The sequence below is a fragment of the Sander vitreus genome, chromosome 9 (genome assembly GCF_031162955.1).
Source record: "Sander vitreus isolate 19-12246 chromosome 9, sanVit1, whole genome shotgun sequence".
NCBI lineage: Eukaryota > Metazoa > Chordata > Actinopteri > Perciformes > Percidae > Sander > Sander vitreus.
In genome coordinates, this window is record NC_135863.1 from 6,393,100 (window position 1) to 6,408,473 (window position 15,374).

A 15,374-nucleotide genomic window follows, 5' to 3' on the forward strand; every position below is an offset into this window, starting at 1 on the left:
ACAGTTCCCTGTTAATACATACATAAGTCTTATTTCTGTCCACTTGAATCAAAGTCCAATATTCACTCCTCTTTTAGCTCTGTTTTGTTCTCCACCAACTCCTGATGGAAATATCTGGCTCTTAAGCTGCTTAATGCTCCACTATGTTCACCAGATCGTGGCTGACTTTGGCTGCCTGTCATTTGAAGCTCGGCAGGTAGTGTACGGTCAGTTTAAGTGCTTTTTTTTGTATGGTCAGTAAGTGCTTTTCTGCTGCTGAAAACGCCTGCCTGTGTTGGAAATGAGGTTGAGAGCAGTGAGAGTGAATCAAATGACCAAAAACAAAACAATGAGCTGAGAGACACTAAAATTCTCAGTAGAGTTGAGGGGATTATAGCAGCTTTAAGCTTGACATGGAAAATCTGTGCTTCTGTCTGAACTCTGAGCGGAATACTATGGCTTATAGGCATCGAGTGTTGTGTGAGTGGTCCCCGCTGTACAACCTGCTCAATGAATATATTGTTTATATCAACAACAGTCAAACAGCATCTAAAGCACCTTTTTAACAAACATTTAACGACAATCACTATTTCTCCTCCGCAGCTGCCAACACTGACATGTTTTAAAAAAGTGTAAATTTATTTTAGCTGCAGAGAAGCAGAAGGCTGGCGCATTATGAAACACTTCACCACCTAAACTTATTTGCATAACAAACGAGTCTAAATAGATTATTTTCCCCAATAAGAGACTATAATTGATACAGAGCATTGGTGGGCATAAAAGGAATGTAAGAATCCTTTGTTTTCACCAAAAATCCTCCCTTTCCCTTCACTTGGGTCCATTATGCTGTCACTTCAACTAATTTGCAGCTCAAAGAGTCACATCATTACAAAGCTGTATTAGACAGACGGCAAGGGCATGCTCCTTGAGTTTTCTGTCTTCTCTTTTTCAACATGCAAGGTAAGCCATAGCATCAATTACCCTTTGTTTCAGGCAACGACGCTCTTGCGGTCGTTGACTTCACCAATAAAAAAACATCCTATTTTATTTTTACCTCTGGCCTCCCACTGATTTATCTACCTGCCGGCCGTAGAGAAGAAAAAAACAGAAGAAATGAGAATTTGAAATATGCATTCACTGCTTTAAATGCAAAATAGCATAAAGGGAAGCAAATATTGCTCCAGTTTGCAGTTCTATAGTTTTCCTGTAGTGATGGCACAGTACCATTATTACACCTCAGAAAAACAGTGTTACGGGTGGATTCTTGTGTAGTGCTGACATGCAATATACACAATGTTAACGTGTTCATATTATGCTCATTTTCAGGTTCATAATTGTATTTAGAGGTTATATCAGAATAGGTTTACATGGTTTAATTTTCAAAAAACATTATTTTTGTTGTACTGCACATTGCTGCAGCTCCTCTTTTCACCCTGTGTGTTGAGCTCTCTGTTTTAGCTACAGAGTGAGACATCTCACTTCTGTTCCATCTTTGTTGGGAGTCGCACATGCGCAGTACCTAGGTAAGGACTACTAGCCAGTCAGGAGCAGAGTATGAGGGCGTGCCACTCTAGCAGCTAGGCGAGCACCATAATGTGTTACAAAGTGACGCATGTTTGTCACGGAAGTAAAGGCTGGACTACAATAGAGCTGTTTGGAGCAGGTTGTGAACAGTGTTTTCTGTTGGAGATGGTTAATCCCTTTGGGGTGGACTTTGGGCTTTTTCACTTTGTAAACCTATAACGTGCACAAAAAAAGATATATAACACAATAAAGGAAAGGGAAAAAGCCAAAAAGCATAATATGAGCACTTAAAGTAATAAACTTATTTTTACATTAATGTCACACTTATTTTCAAGAATAGCATGTTTATATTAGGGCATCAGCTAAATATTATTGTCATTATCGTTTAATCTTATTTGTTTGATTAATTGACTATTTGCTTTATTTATAAAATAAAAATAAATAATAAAATAAAAAATAAAATGTCAAAATATATTGTTAAATACCTGTCACATGTTCCAGAGCCCAAGGTGACACGTTGATTGCTTTTTATATATTTTTTATATATATATATAAGAAAAATATCCTCACATCTGCAAAGCTGGAATCAGTGAATGTTGTTTTATAAATTGCTAACAACATAATGAAAACTTATCAGAAAAATAAACACATGAACAAACATCAGCGTGATAAAAACTACCTAAAATGACAGAAACCCTCTGGAATGTTTTTTATTTGATGTGTACTTTTTTGGTTTGACCCATGTCCCATCCACTAACACAGAGCGGGCGGGTTTATGATGTAAACTGCAGCCGGCCACTAGGGAGTGACCGAGATATTTTGGCTTGACTTCTGAGGAGCTGTCATGTTGTCCATCTTACAGTCTATGCTCCAAACTGTAGACTGATAACGTGTTAAATTATATTGTTTTAAATGTGTTAATACAGAAGACGTGACGTGTGGGTGAGGAGGCTTTGAAGTTGTTTAAAAGCATCTTTGATAGCTCTGAGTAACGTAACTATAAGTTTGCTGTTGAGCAATTGATAGTATCATAGTAGTGTTAAAAGTACACCCTTCTATTCTGTTCTTGTTGTTTCTTCCTCCTGCATGCTGTATACTGCAGCTCTTAGCTTTAGACCTTTATAGCTCAACATATGATTGAACATAATGGTCCATTATTTATTTGCTGGTTGAGAGTGGGCCCTCTGCCAGCCTCTTCAGGGTTCCTGCTGTGGGCATATGGTCTTGCAGATAGCCCTGCTGGATATTAAGGACTGTGTCACTGTTGAAGCAAAAGAAAAGAGGGGGAGAGGACATAATGGGTGAGACTGTGCACATCAGTGCATTTGCCTCACCTTGAAAAGGTTGGGGGGGAGAAGTGCCTCATCAGTAATTTTAATCAGTTTTAATTAACAAGTAATGTTAAACAGTAAAATGTGTTCAGTGAATGGATTAAAGGATAGGTTTCCAATTTTCCAAGTCTGTTGTAAAACATTATTCCATTGCCCATATGAATGAGGAAAGAGGTTTTGCTTTCTGTAAGACCTTATTCCCTCGTAATGTACTTCCAATGTAAGTAATGGGGTACAAATTCCACAGCCCTCGATCGGTGGAAAAGGCAAATCAATTTGATATCTTTCAAAATTACAGTCTTCTTAGTATTAAATGTCCTCTTTGTGTTTCCCTGTTAAGCTGCAGTGGAGGAATAGTAACAAGAAGACAGATTTTCTTAAAAAAAAAGGCTGTACCCCTGGAAGACCTTTTGGATTTTTATCTCCCATCACTTACATTGGAAGTGCATTAGAAATGGATCTTTAAATGGCTGGTATGAACAGGAGAAATAATTACAGCAAGAAAAAATCTCTTTCAATAATTATATAAGCACCTGACTATTGTTTTAAGATGGACTTGAAAATGTGTGAACCTTTCATTTAATCATTTAGTCAAAAAAGAAAAAGTCCATCACTAACAATTTCCCAGTGACCAAGGTGATGTCAACCAACAGGAAAAAAAACAACATAAAATCATTTATTTACGAAGATAAAACCGAGAAAAGCACAATATTTGTGAAGCCGGAAGCAGCAAATGTCTGTTATTTTCTTGATAAATTATGTTGTGGCATTTTTGCAATTCCACTTTGACAAAAGAGGAAGAAGACAACAATGGCTTACATATTACATACTACGTTGCACTTTTGTGATGCTCAGAGCATTGTACGCAAAACAAAGGTTAGTTAGAAATGTTAGAACCCAATAAAAGCTGCTCACCGCCTTCATACCTTGGAGCAGTCCCATCTTGTTTTGGTCAACCTTCCTTCAGCCAAGGTGATTTCTCATCATCTTGACATTTCAGACAACAACTAACCGAACTCTGAGCTGGCACTCCCAGGGGTTAAGCTTAAACCATGCATAACATCTCCTGGAGATGAGGCTGCCTCCCTTGATTGCATCTATCTCAATGTCTCAATTTAGGTTTTCTGCTGACAATCTGTTGATACATTCTAACCCCAACAGACTTTCTGTCCCGAACACACTTTCCCAGGAACACTCTGTGACATTTGTAACACTCTGGGGAACAATCGGGCAAGCTTGCTTGGGCACAGACAAAAGTTTGTTCGGGCAAAGGTTACACGTTCACAGTAGAGAATAATCAATAAGTAGGTACAGTAGGTCAAGTAATATCTAGATACATGTAGTTGTATAATATTTGTTACAATGACCTGAAGGATTAATTTATTATCAAAATCATAATCAATTAACTAATTGTCTCAACCCTGAAAATCTCACATTTTCAGCAGCTGTCAGAACTGATTTGGCTTTTTGACCAGATCAGTTATTTGTTCCGAATGTTTAAAAGACATTTTCCTCGGTCAACCTGGTAGCCCACCTGGTTGAGCGTGTGGCCCATAAACTAAGGCTCAGTCCTTACTGCATTGGACCGTAGGGCTGGGTATCGTTCAAATATTTTCCAGTATATGCCATTACCAATACCAATACCGTGACTTCGATACCAGTTCCTAAACGTTACTTTTTTTCTATACTGATTTAACAAAAAAAAAAAAAAATTACAACATTACACATTACGGCACAAATCTTTTTATTTATTGTTCAGCTCCTACAACGTGAGCCCATCTCTGTGTAACGTTAAGTTTTTCCTCAATCACAAACATTATTAGATCTTGATAGAAGCATGCTGCATGCTTATTGGCTCACTGACGCTGAGGAGATTTACTCCTTATGTATTGAAATTAGTTATTGAATGACGAGACATTTCTGCCTTCGGTACCCAGCCCTAGTGGCTCGGGTTTTGAGTTCTATCAAATAAATGCCAAAAAATTATCTTAAAAAAAGCATTATCCTCTTTATTTGTAGTGATTAAATAAAGCAACACCAGTTCATAGTTGTAGTTCTCCATCTGCAGAGAGTACATTACACGTAACACTGTCCGGTGTTTCTAACTCTGTTTAAATTTGATCAATTCACACTAGCTTGACCAAGCGCCTTTGCTCTTTTATAGCAGCTTCACACTTGCTCGGCTTCATCCACACCCTGCCTTTTACAGCCACAGGCTTCTGTACTGTTGGCCGCTAAGGTGCTCTACTGGAGCAGTGGGGCATTCAGTGGTTCTGCTAGGGAACAGAAGGAAACTGACCGCAAGAAAAAGGAAAGATTGTTGTTCAGGTCCGACACGTGTAGTCTGAGTGTTGGCTTTTGTCTGGTAAAATGTCACAAGCTTGAACAGTGCACGTATCATGACCCCACATTTCAGGCTTTGTGTGCTCATGTTTTTTTTATTTCTTGTTCTCCTTAAAAAATATTCATCAACATGGAGCAAAGCAAAAAACCAGGGCAGAGCAGACAGGCGACTGGGGCAAATATAGTTTGATCACGACATCTGTTATGATAGCAAATCTCCTGAGAGATGGATAGAGCAAAAGAGGGATAGAGGAGGACAGAAAATGAGTTAAAGCAAAGTAAAAGACCATAAATACAGAGATGATGAACCCAGCGGTTAGCCCTCTGCAGTTTGATATATGGAGCAGAGAGCCAATAAGTGTCAGGTCCCTCCCACTAGGGACCCATTTTAACAAGCTCTTAGTGTTTGAGTGGCTGTTAGCAGGTTTATTATCCAGCCTGGCAATTTCCGACTGCTGTAGAATTTAAAATGTAAAGCTGTCAACACATACGTAGGTATACACAAGTAAGCAAGATATAGCAGCCTCTTTCCATAAGTATCTACAGTTGTGTGAGCTTTTGACTCAACCATCAAAATACTTATGCTTTTATATTATTATTTTTTAAGGTATTTAAAGTATGAGCACCGCACATCAGTCTCCACTGACTTCAATTGTAAATTCTGAAATTCTGAATTTTACACAGTAGCTATCATATCACATTAAAGTGAGTAACCAGCAAAAATAGAGGCTTGTTTAGATTGTAATTCAGTCCAATAAAAAACTGTAGTTTGTGGTGTTGCATTGGATTACATTTTCTTAGCTGTTACCAATATTTAGTTTGACAAAATAATGTCTCAAACAGAGACAAAATGTGTTATGTGTTTAGTTTCTCTATGGCCTTGGCAGGCTGAGCAGCACTGTCTTATCATACAGCTGTTACGTCTCCTGTCTTCCATAGAGGCACAAAGTTGTTCAAAGTGCTCCTCTGCTTGGAAAGGTTATAAAGTTATGTTGGTCACTGACCTGAATGAAACCTGGGGTACCACTGTCTCAACTTACATAGCATGAGTTCGTAAGCACAACTACTACTGGCTCAGTTTAACTTGCGTTGTTTTTAAATTTAAAGGCATTTTGAGACAAACTACTCTGCAGTGCATCCCCCAGTTATTTCACTAATTCTTCTGGTTATTTTGGTATAATTACTACCTAAAATGACAGAAACCATATTTGGGTAAAATTTAATTTGACGTGTAGGTAAATTGTTTTGTTTGGCCGATGTCCCATTTGTTAATATGGAGGGGGCGAGGTTTATATTTATGACCTATACTGAAGCCAGCCACCAGGGGGAAATCAAGATGTTTTGGCTTCACTTTCGGGGGAGCTATCGTGTCGTTTATATTCAGTCTATGAGTCCAATTTGTACATCAATGAAGGCCTATGTATAGTCGTACGCCTATGCAGAGCTTGCGTCGTAGCCTACGTAAGTGGGCTATGCTGTTGGGAGGATTTATACTTTGCGCTGGTGTCTGTCGTAGTGAATCGCTTTAAGAGAATAGCAGAGCCGGTGTGTGTGTGTGTGTGTGTGTGTGTGTGTGTGCGTGTGTGTGTGTGTGGAGTGTGTGGTAGAGCAAGTAAGAGTGATAGGTGTTAGCTCCAGAGCGAATAACGACTCTGGCGGTGGAGACGGAGAAACAAAGTGTCTTCCCTGTAGCAAGAAAAGTTAACCCTTTGGGTGCCCAGATAGCTCAGTTGGTAGAGCGGGCGCTCATATATAGAGGTTTACTCCTCGACGCAGCGGGCCCGTGTTTGACTCCGACCTGTGGCCCTTTGCTGCTTGTCATTCCCCCTCTCTCTCCCCTTTCATTAAAAGGCCACGGCCAAGCGGACCAATCACAGTTGTTGCGGTCTGCGTCGCCACAGTTACATTTCTGGGGAGGTGCACGTCAGGCCTATATACGCTTACCTACGTACATACAGAACCATAGATCAGGCTTTACTCTAAACTGCTTCTCAGAGTGTACTGTACCTATTGAAGGCCACAGCAAAGAGTAGCACTCAGTCGGGGACCCAATTTATACTTGAACACTGACAAACTGTGCTTCAAGACCCACAGAAAGTAAAAGACAGCGGTGAAGGGGCAGAGGTCGATATGGGGAGGGAGGGAAGCAGAGATTCACAGAGGAAATGTGAAGTTGGATGCAGCTGTAGTGTTGCAGTCCTCAGGGTGGATCCAGGAGGAGACACGGGCACATCTCCGACAGCAGGTCAAATTCTGTGTGTGTGCGTATGTGTATAAATGCACTCAAGCGAAGCAATGCGGTTGACTAGACACCAACACTTGACTTTGACGACCCTCACACACACACACACACACACACACACATACACACTTAAAGGCATACCCTTCACACTTACTCTGCATCAGCGAGGTCCAGATGATGAGCGTGGTACCCATCAAAGTGACATGGAAACACTGCTGATGGTTCAACTAAAATCAGAGGAAAAAAGAGTGTCAACTAAAGCTAACAAATTTCACTTTGTGTTTTTTTTCTGAGATTTATGGCAAGAAAATTGAACCCCTGTCTCTCGTTCCTCAAACCCCCCCTCAGCAACTGATCCTCCTCATGTTTCTATCTCTAGGAGCAAACTTAAAACTCCCCTCCCACGACCAAACATATCCCTCACATTGCTGACATTGTTTAGGTATGCTTGGTTTATCTTAGCTTGCATGCAGAATTTACATAATCATCCTCACTGACTCAGAAAATAGCTGTGGCGTTTCACGGTACACAGGTGACCTTGGCGGACTAGGCTACTTAAATTACACCTCGTGGCTCAATCTTGAGCTCTTCACCTCTGTGACACAAATCTGGTGAGTGTATGAACAGAGACATGGATTTTGAAGAGCTTTTCATATCTGTTCTGTACTGGCACTTGCTTTCGCAGCACCTCTCCAAAATGTGTAGGCCTAAAAGTGGCCTCTCAGCATTTGAATGAGAAAGAGGAGATATAAATGGTACATGTTTAAAGCATTTCATACAGCAATCAAAAACCATTCCACTGTTTGGAACAGTTATGATCAAATTTAATTTGGAATAATTTGCAACTACCATTTCATAGAAGCAGTTTAATGATATATTTTATGTTCATTTCTAAACTTTTAATATCATTTTAAAGGGTAATCTGTGAGTCCCCTTGTTGAATTATCCGGTCATCTTCGGGGCTAAATGGTCAGTGCAATAGTATTTAAAAAATGATATGACATAATGACATGATGATGTCTAATATGACTTTTGATGTTGAATTAGGTTGCGTATAGAGAGACAATATAGTTATGTGCAAAACCGGCATAACAGAAAGTTCCATGTCATTTATGTATGGTGGAGTGCAGAGGATGCTGTGGAGCAGAGGAGTCTCACAGCCTGAGGAAAAGAAGCTGCTCTGTTGTCTGGAACCGCGGCAGATACCTCTGTGTGGCTTGCCAGACGGCAGAAGGGTGAACAGGTTGTGGCTCGGGTGGGTATTGTGTTTTAGTATCCTCTGGAAATAATTGGTTAGTAATCAAACAGTTTGCTCAGTAATGTGACATGATTAGATTTTCTGTTGATCAAGGTTGAGTTTCTCTGCCAAAAACAATCCGCAAAGGTTTATACCTTTTATTATAATTATTTTAATAAAGACGCTGATTCCAAAAACTAGGTGTTACAGGGCAGCAAGTAATGATTATTTTGACTGCCAATTGATTTCTCAATAAGTTGATAATTGTTTGGTCTATAAAATGTCAGAAAACTGTGACAAATGTCATTCACAAATGATTGTCTTCAAATGTCTTGTTTATCTGAACCAACAGTCCAACCCAAAGATATTCAATTAACATTGATATAAAAGCAGCAAATTCTCACATTTGAGAAGCAGTAACAAGAGAATGTATGACATTTATGGCCACAAAAAGGACTAAAATGATTCATTGGTTATCAAAATGGTTGCCCGATCAATTGACTAATCAATTATTTGTTTTAGCTGTGGATATTTTTCAGTGTGTGCACCACAAACGTTTACCTCCATTGTATTGGTGTTGGTGCAAAAATTGCAGAAATTCAAGACCTCAAAGCCTCGACATATAAAAATGATTTATTGATTATGCATGAAATTCTGATCTTTCTAATAGACTCTCTATTAATAATGTGTAGTAATACAGTTCAACACCAACCCAGGGCTGCCTCATGCGCTGCAAAAGTTTCTTCCTCTCAGGGGTCGTGCCAGCAGACACTCCACCCTCACGTTGTGGTCTACAGAGAGTCTGCTAGCGCGAGGCTCCACACTGACATGACCAAGCTTCAAACTGTGCGAGCATGTGTCTCTCAGGCAGGTTGCACACTCTAAGTTAGCATAAGGTGTCTCACTGAGTGAGCCGGTGTCTTCCAGGCTGGCTTCGGCAAAACATCTGTCAACAGATTGACCCGCTGATAGATGGAAGCTGTCAGGGGAGATACAGCAGAGGCATGGTAGCATGTGGTCAGCTGATATCTTTCTTTCTTTCTTTGTTCATTTCTGTCTTTCTCTGGCTGTCTCCGGGGAGACAAGCGGAGACACATGCTGACATATGATAAACAGATCTGTGACTAATGGTCTGCCTTAATAGAATACAAATTAGATGATTAGACAACCTCTTTTATGCCAAGCAAGGAAAATGAAAGTTCACAATATAATGCTCAAAGCTGGAGTCTGCTTGTTTTTAATTATCTTCTTATATCCCATCGGTATGGTGGGGGATGGTGTGCGATTATAACTGGTACGTCGGCTTGGTGGTGTGTTTTGATTTTTGGAAGTATTGATTGGCTTGTCAGGTCGAGCTTGTCCTGGTATAATGTCAGTAAAGTAAATTCATGTTCAATTACTAAATTAAATTACTTTGACATTTCACTGCTGGATACCAACATATTTGCCAACTCTTCTGCTTTTCTTGTAATTCCAGCCTGTACAGTAGGCTACAGTTTCCTCTGAAAAACCAACGTAGATTCCCTGAACCTTAAAGATAAATTGGGTGTAACCTGGCAACCCCAAAAGACAATGGAAAAGTGAGAGACGGTGGTCATGTTTTCATTGTCAGTTGGTGTCAGGATCTCGGAGGACGTTTTCTGCTGTGAAAAAGGCTTTTAGGGTTTTTGTCTGTCCTCTTTTAGTAGTCTTATCATTATGCAGTAAACAACATGCTTTAGCAATGATTAACGTTGGACACCGAAATTGCATTCTGGCTTTTAGTGGACATGTAGGGCAGGGCAAGAGTCAAATATGTCAAACGGTTGAAAATAACACAAAAAATAACTCAATTACAGCATAACAAGTGCAATGTTGTACTTGTCTGCTGTCTTTGACAACGTAAGTTGATGCTGACATAAAAAATATATGGACTCAACAAATACTGTAGAAAAAAAAAGTTTAAATAAAAAATGATGGGAGTATATGTTAGGGCTTGGCAATATATCATTATTATATTGATATTGTGACATGAGACTAGATATCTATCTAATATTTTTGATATCTTAATGGCATAAGTGTTGTCTTTTCCTGGTTTTAAAGGCTGCACTACAGTAAAGTGATGTCATTTTCTGAACTTATCAGACTGTTCTAGCTGTTCTATTATTTGCCTTTACCCACTTAGTAATTATATTAACATTATTTATTTTGATCAAAAATCGCATGGTGTAAATATTTTGTGAAAGCAACAATAGTCAACCCTACAAAATGGTCGCATCGTTAGTTATTTTAGCTGATTAATTAGTTAGCTCATTTACAGAAAAGTAATTGGGGACAGTTTTTAAAACAATCGACAAGTTTTAAAAACTGTCGACAATCGTTTATGTAATTTTGAATGGGAAAACATGCTAAAAAGGTACTAGTTTCAGCAAGTTTTATTAATAAACTGCATATTTTGTTTGCACTGTTAGATGGACAAAACAATGTGAATACATCACCCTGGGCTCTTATATAATAATTAATAGAGAAATCGGCTGATTGATAATGAAAATAATTACTAGTTGCAGCCCTAGTATTTTGTAAAATGCAATATTTGTCCAAGTCTGATGTTTGCTAAAAAATTAGCTTATTTGAAGAACACGACCACATTCACACAAAGATTTACAATTGAAGGCTCGGCTGAACATGTTGACTTGTCGCAGTCTTCGGTACACTAGAGATGTGTATTTGATCGGACTTCTTTTTCATCACCACATTGCTTTCTCAATGCACTTACATCAGAGTAAGAGGCTGTAATGCTGCTGTGGGTGTATTCTTTGTGAATAGGATGAGCCGTTTGAGATGCAGTGTAGATGTACTTAAACACACAATACATAATGTGGCCCATTTCTTTTCAGCTAATTTCTATTCAGCTACTAGGTCCTTTTCCATTAGTCATATATAAAATTATTTTTGACTCCCCACTTTGATGGACTCCCTTAGGTTTCTAAATTATGGGTCAGTGTACATGTCAAAATTGCGAAGAAAATATAAAATGGAAGTATATTTACTTAAAATTGATCGATGAAAAAAGTGGGGGATTAGGGCTTTGATGTTGGGGGCTTGGAGATTAAATGTTGGTGTTTGGAGCTGTAATGCTTCAGTGTGTAGCTCTCAGTTCTGCTTCTTCTGATTTCGTGTCCTACTCTTTCATTCTTTCATTTCTGACTGGCAGCTCTGAGACGCACACAGTGAAAACATTGGAAATCTCTTGATGCTCTTAAAGCCCTAATGGATTTTACCGTGTAGTTTTGTGAGTTTTATGGCAGTTGAAGTTGTAGTTTCATTTACAGTGTTCTCAAGATATCAAATCAAATTCAGTGATACCTTCTTAAAGGGGAACTCCATAGATTTTACACTTAAAGGCAGTTTACTCATCATGGTATTAGTATATATTGGTTGTATTATGGGAAATGTAGGATCAAGCTTTTTTTTAGCTTGACCCAAACATAATAAATAATAAAATAAAAATAGAATAAAAATCAGGATATCTCTGCTTCGTATTGTATTGTATGTATTGACCATTCCTTTTTAATCTGTCTCTTGTGAGTTTCCCATCTTTATGGAAGTACAATATGAAACCAGTGAGGTACCCATGAAGCTTCGTATTTGACCCCTAAAGTATTAACCTCCTATCAAACCCCACTACATCACATGCAGAGGGGTGCGTTAATCACTATTACAGTGCAATGCAAGAGTTAAATATTATTATTATTTTAATATTAATATTATTTTCTCCGCGATACCAAAAACCCTTAGCTCATGGTATCTGCTGATACCGACTACCAATCCTAACCACTGCTGTTTTTGTTTACCAGATCTTTGTAACACTTCCTTACTGCATGGAACATATTTCCAAAAACATGAGGCTGTATCTGTAACTTTAGGGCAATGCTAACTAAAAATTGTCGACGACACCATAGGTTTAACAGTAAGGGCTGCCACTGCTTTCACATTGAAAAGCATTCATTGTGAAGCACTTGCACATCAAATATGGCCGATAGCCAATCTGCTAAATAGCCAGTATTGGCCAGTATTGGGATTGGTGCATCTCTTGCTTCAGTATTAATTAAATGATCCTCTATGATGAGTTCAACAGATGTTTCCTCTTTCACCTGGGTTTCCCTCACTGAGCCTCCAGATATATGCTGACAGCCTTCCTGCACATTGAAGACACTCTATTCAGAGTTTAGAAATCAAGTCTGAAATAAAGTAATGTATATATTCATTGTCCTCCAACCCCACCACACATTCCTCACTGGATTTTTAATATTACCTGTTTTTATTTAACAAAAGAGGACACATGGCTGCTCATCCAATTCACCATATGTTCCACAGTGAGCACATCAACTTTTATTTGTGCCTACAGAAGTTATATCAGCCTCACCCATGCCCACTCACGTAGCCCTCTGAATTACCAGTCCTATCAATGCACTGAACAATCAGGTTAACAAACGATCCGACATGTGACAATGTCTAATGTGGCGTCTACAGGCGTCACTCTCCTTGAAAAAACAGGGCATGTCAGATAGAGGCCTGTTCCCCTTGTGTTAAGCACAAAGGATTCTGCCACATTGACAGACTGGATGCTTCACACAACACTTGTGTCCCTGAGCGAGCGTGTGCACGTGTCTGTGCACGTTTCTTTTTGTGGTAGTGGCAGTTCCGTGTTAAGTTTTCTACCAGAGAGAGAGAGAGAGAGAGAGGGATATAAAGACAGGCTTCATCGGGGCTCAGTTCTAAAAATAAGAACCCAATATATTCTCGTTTTATTGTTGTTCCGTTCCTTTTTTTCTAAAAGACAATACGTTATTTATTTATTTTACAGTGACTAGCACACCCTGTTGTCTAAAAACTCAATAGGTTGCAGTTGTATTTATAGTGGCAAGCCTCTACTGTGACAAGCAATCGTATTCTGGATAACAACGATACATCTTCTGTGTTTTAAAGCTACAAACATGCCCTGCTTTTTTAAAGACTGTATTTTTCAGATAGAAGGTTTCTGTAGTAGAGCGATGATACGTTATGTTTTCCAACAGTGACGAGCATGTCCTCTTTCATCAAGTGAAATCATTACACCACAAGTTTTCTAGGTCAAGGCTGTTAACAGATGTGATAGGGGTGAAATCAGAGGGTGAGGGAGAGACATAAAGGACATGATAGAGAAAGAAACAAAGACAGGGACCACAAAGTCTGAGACTGAAAATGTGTGTGTGCGTGTGTTTTGTGTGAGATGCTTGTTCACTAAGAAACTGTGACACAGATAAGTGCTCTTGTGACAGCTTGGTTTTTCTTTTTAACCTGCGCCTCTCCCAGCTTCCATTCACAACAACGACGTGTCAGCAATGAGAAAAACAACCTGATATCTCAAGGCATGGGTTATACTTGTGCACACATCTGATCCTACAGATCTGTAGCTGTGAGAGCACACTGCTTTGTGGGCACATTTGGCCTGAAAACGTCTAAAATGCATGTGATGGATGGATGTCTTTAAATCTGTGTCCATGTTTTGAAGAAATATAAATAATATCGTAAAAAGAATTTTTTGGCCACATGCAGAGCTGAACAAGCTGTAAATCCAACACTGACATCAACTCATGAAATTGAAATGGTGAGTAAGTTAGCGAAGCAGCTGTCTATTTACACATCTGGGAGATGCTGAGCAACATTAGCATTCATTTGGAGCAATTGTTCTGGGGTCTCATTTATAAACGTGGCATACGCACAAAACGGGGCTGAAAACGTCCGTACGCCACTTCCCACGCAAAGGTTGTGATTTATAAAAAACAAACTTGACGGGAGAATGTGAGGTCCTCTACGCAAACTCTGACCCATGCGTACACACATTTTGGAGACAAAATAGGAACTGGCGACGTAGATGGTGAGGTGGTGAACTGAAGTCAGACTGCAGAAAGTAAATGTGGGAATAACGATTACTCGTAATATTTTCAAGTATTGATGCCTCACGCACATTTTTTCACTCCACATCGCCCACGTTTCCATGAAGATTAAATCCAGCAGTGTTATTTGCGCTTGTACTGAGTGATAACTCCAACACCTCCAACTCAAATCTTAAATAAAAATTTGTTATTAATGTTTAATCGGCGCTGTCTCGCCGTCACATTGTCCGCTATGGAACACAGGAGGAGATGGCCCGACTGCATGGAATACAGGATAGCATCAAATACCCTAACATTAGATAACTGCATAACACAGTGTAAATAACTAAATATCTGTCTTTAATACTGTGCATATATCATCAAATGTCAAAGTCTGGAAATACAGCCGTTAAGCTCTCGTGCAATCGTTACACTAATGTCCTCGTTATCGGTCCGAACTTTAATACTGTTTGTGACAAAACCTGAATGAAGAAAAGTGTGTTTGCCTGTTACACTTTCTTTCATCTTCAAATTGTATCTCGGGGTGGGGGATACCACTAGTTAATGCTGTGATTTTTGGCAAGGTGTTAACAATCACAAATTGTTATAAACATATAAATACTGTGGTGACCCCCGTGCGTAATGCTGCATGATGGCACTGCTGGCCCTGCAGGAGGACTAACCCCCAATGGAAGAATCAGGAGAAAAAGAGACTTCAGGGACCATGACAATGACCGGCTAATATGCCCATTTAGATTCCCTAAAGCTGAGCTCTTGGATCTATGTACTGAATTGGGTCCAGTAGAGAGGGCATCGCGCCG

The 15,374-nt window shown here is 39.3% G+C and overlaps 1 protein-coding gene across 1 annotated transcript in view; it reads left to right on the forward strand.

Moving 5' to 3' along the window:
• The window catches only part of LOC144522872 (ephrin type-B receptor 1-like), an 84,685-nt gene that overhangs the window by 10,155 nt on the left and 59,156 nt on the right, over positions 1 to 15,374 (forward strand). The gene's annotated exons all lie outside the window — the stretch shown is intronic.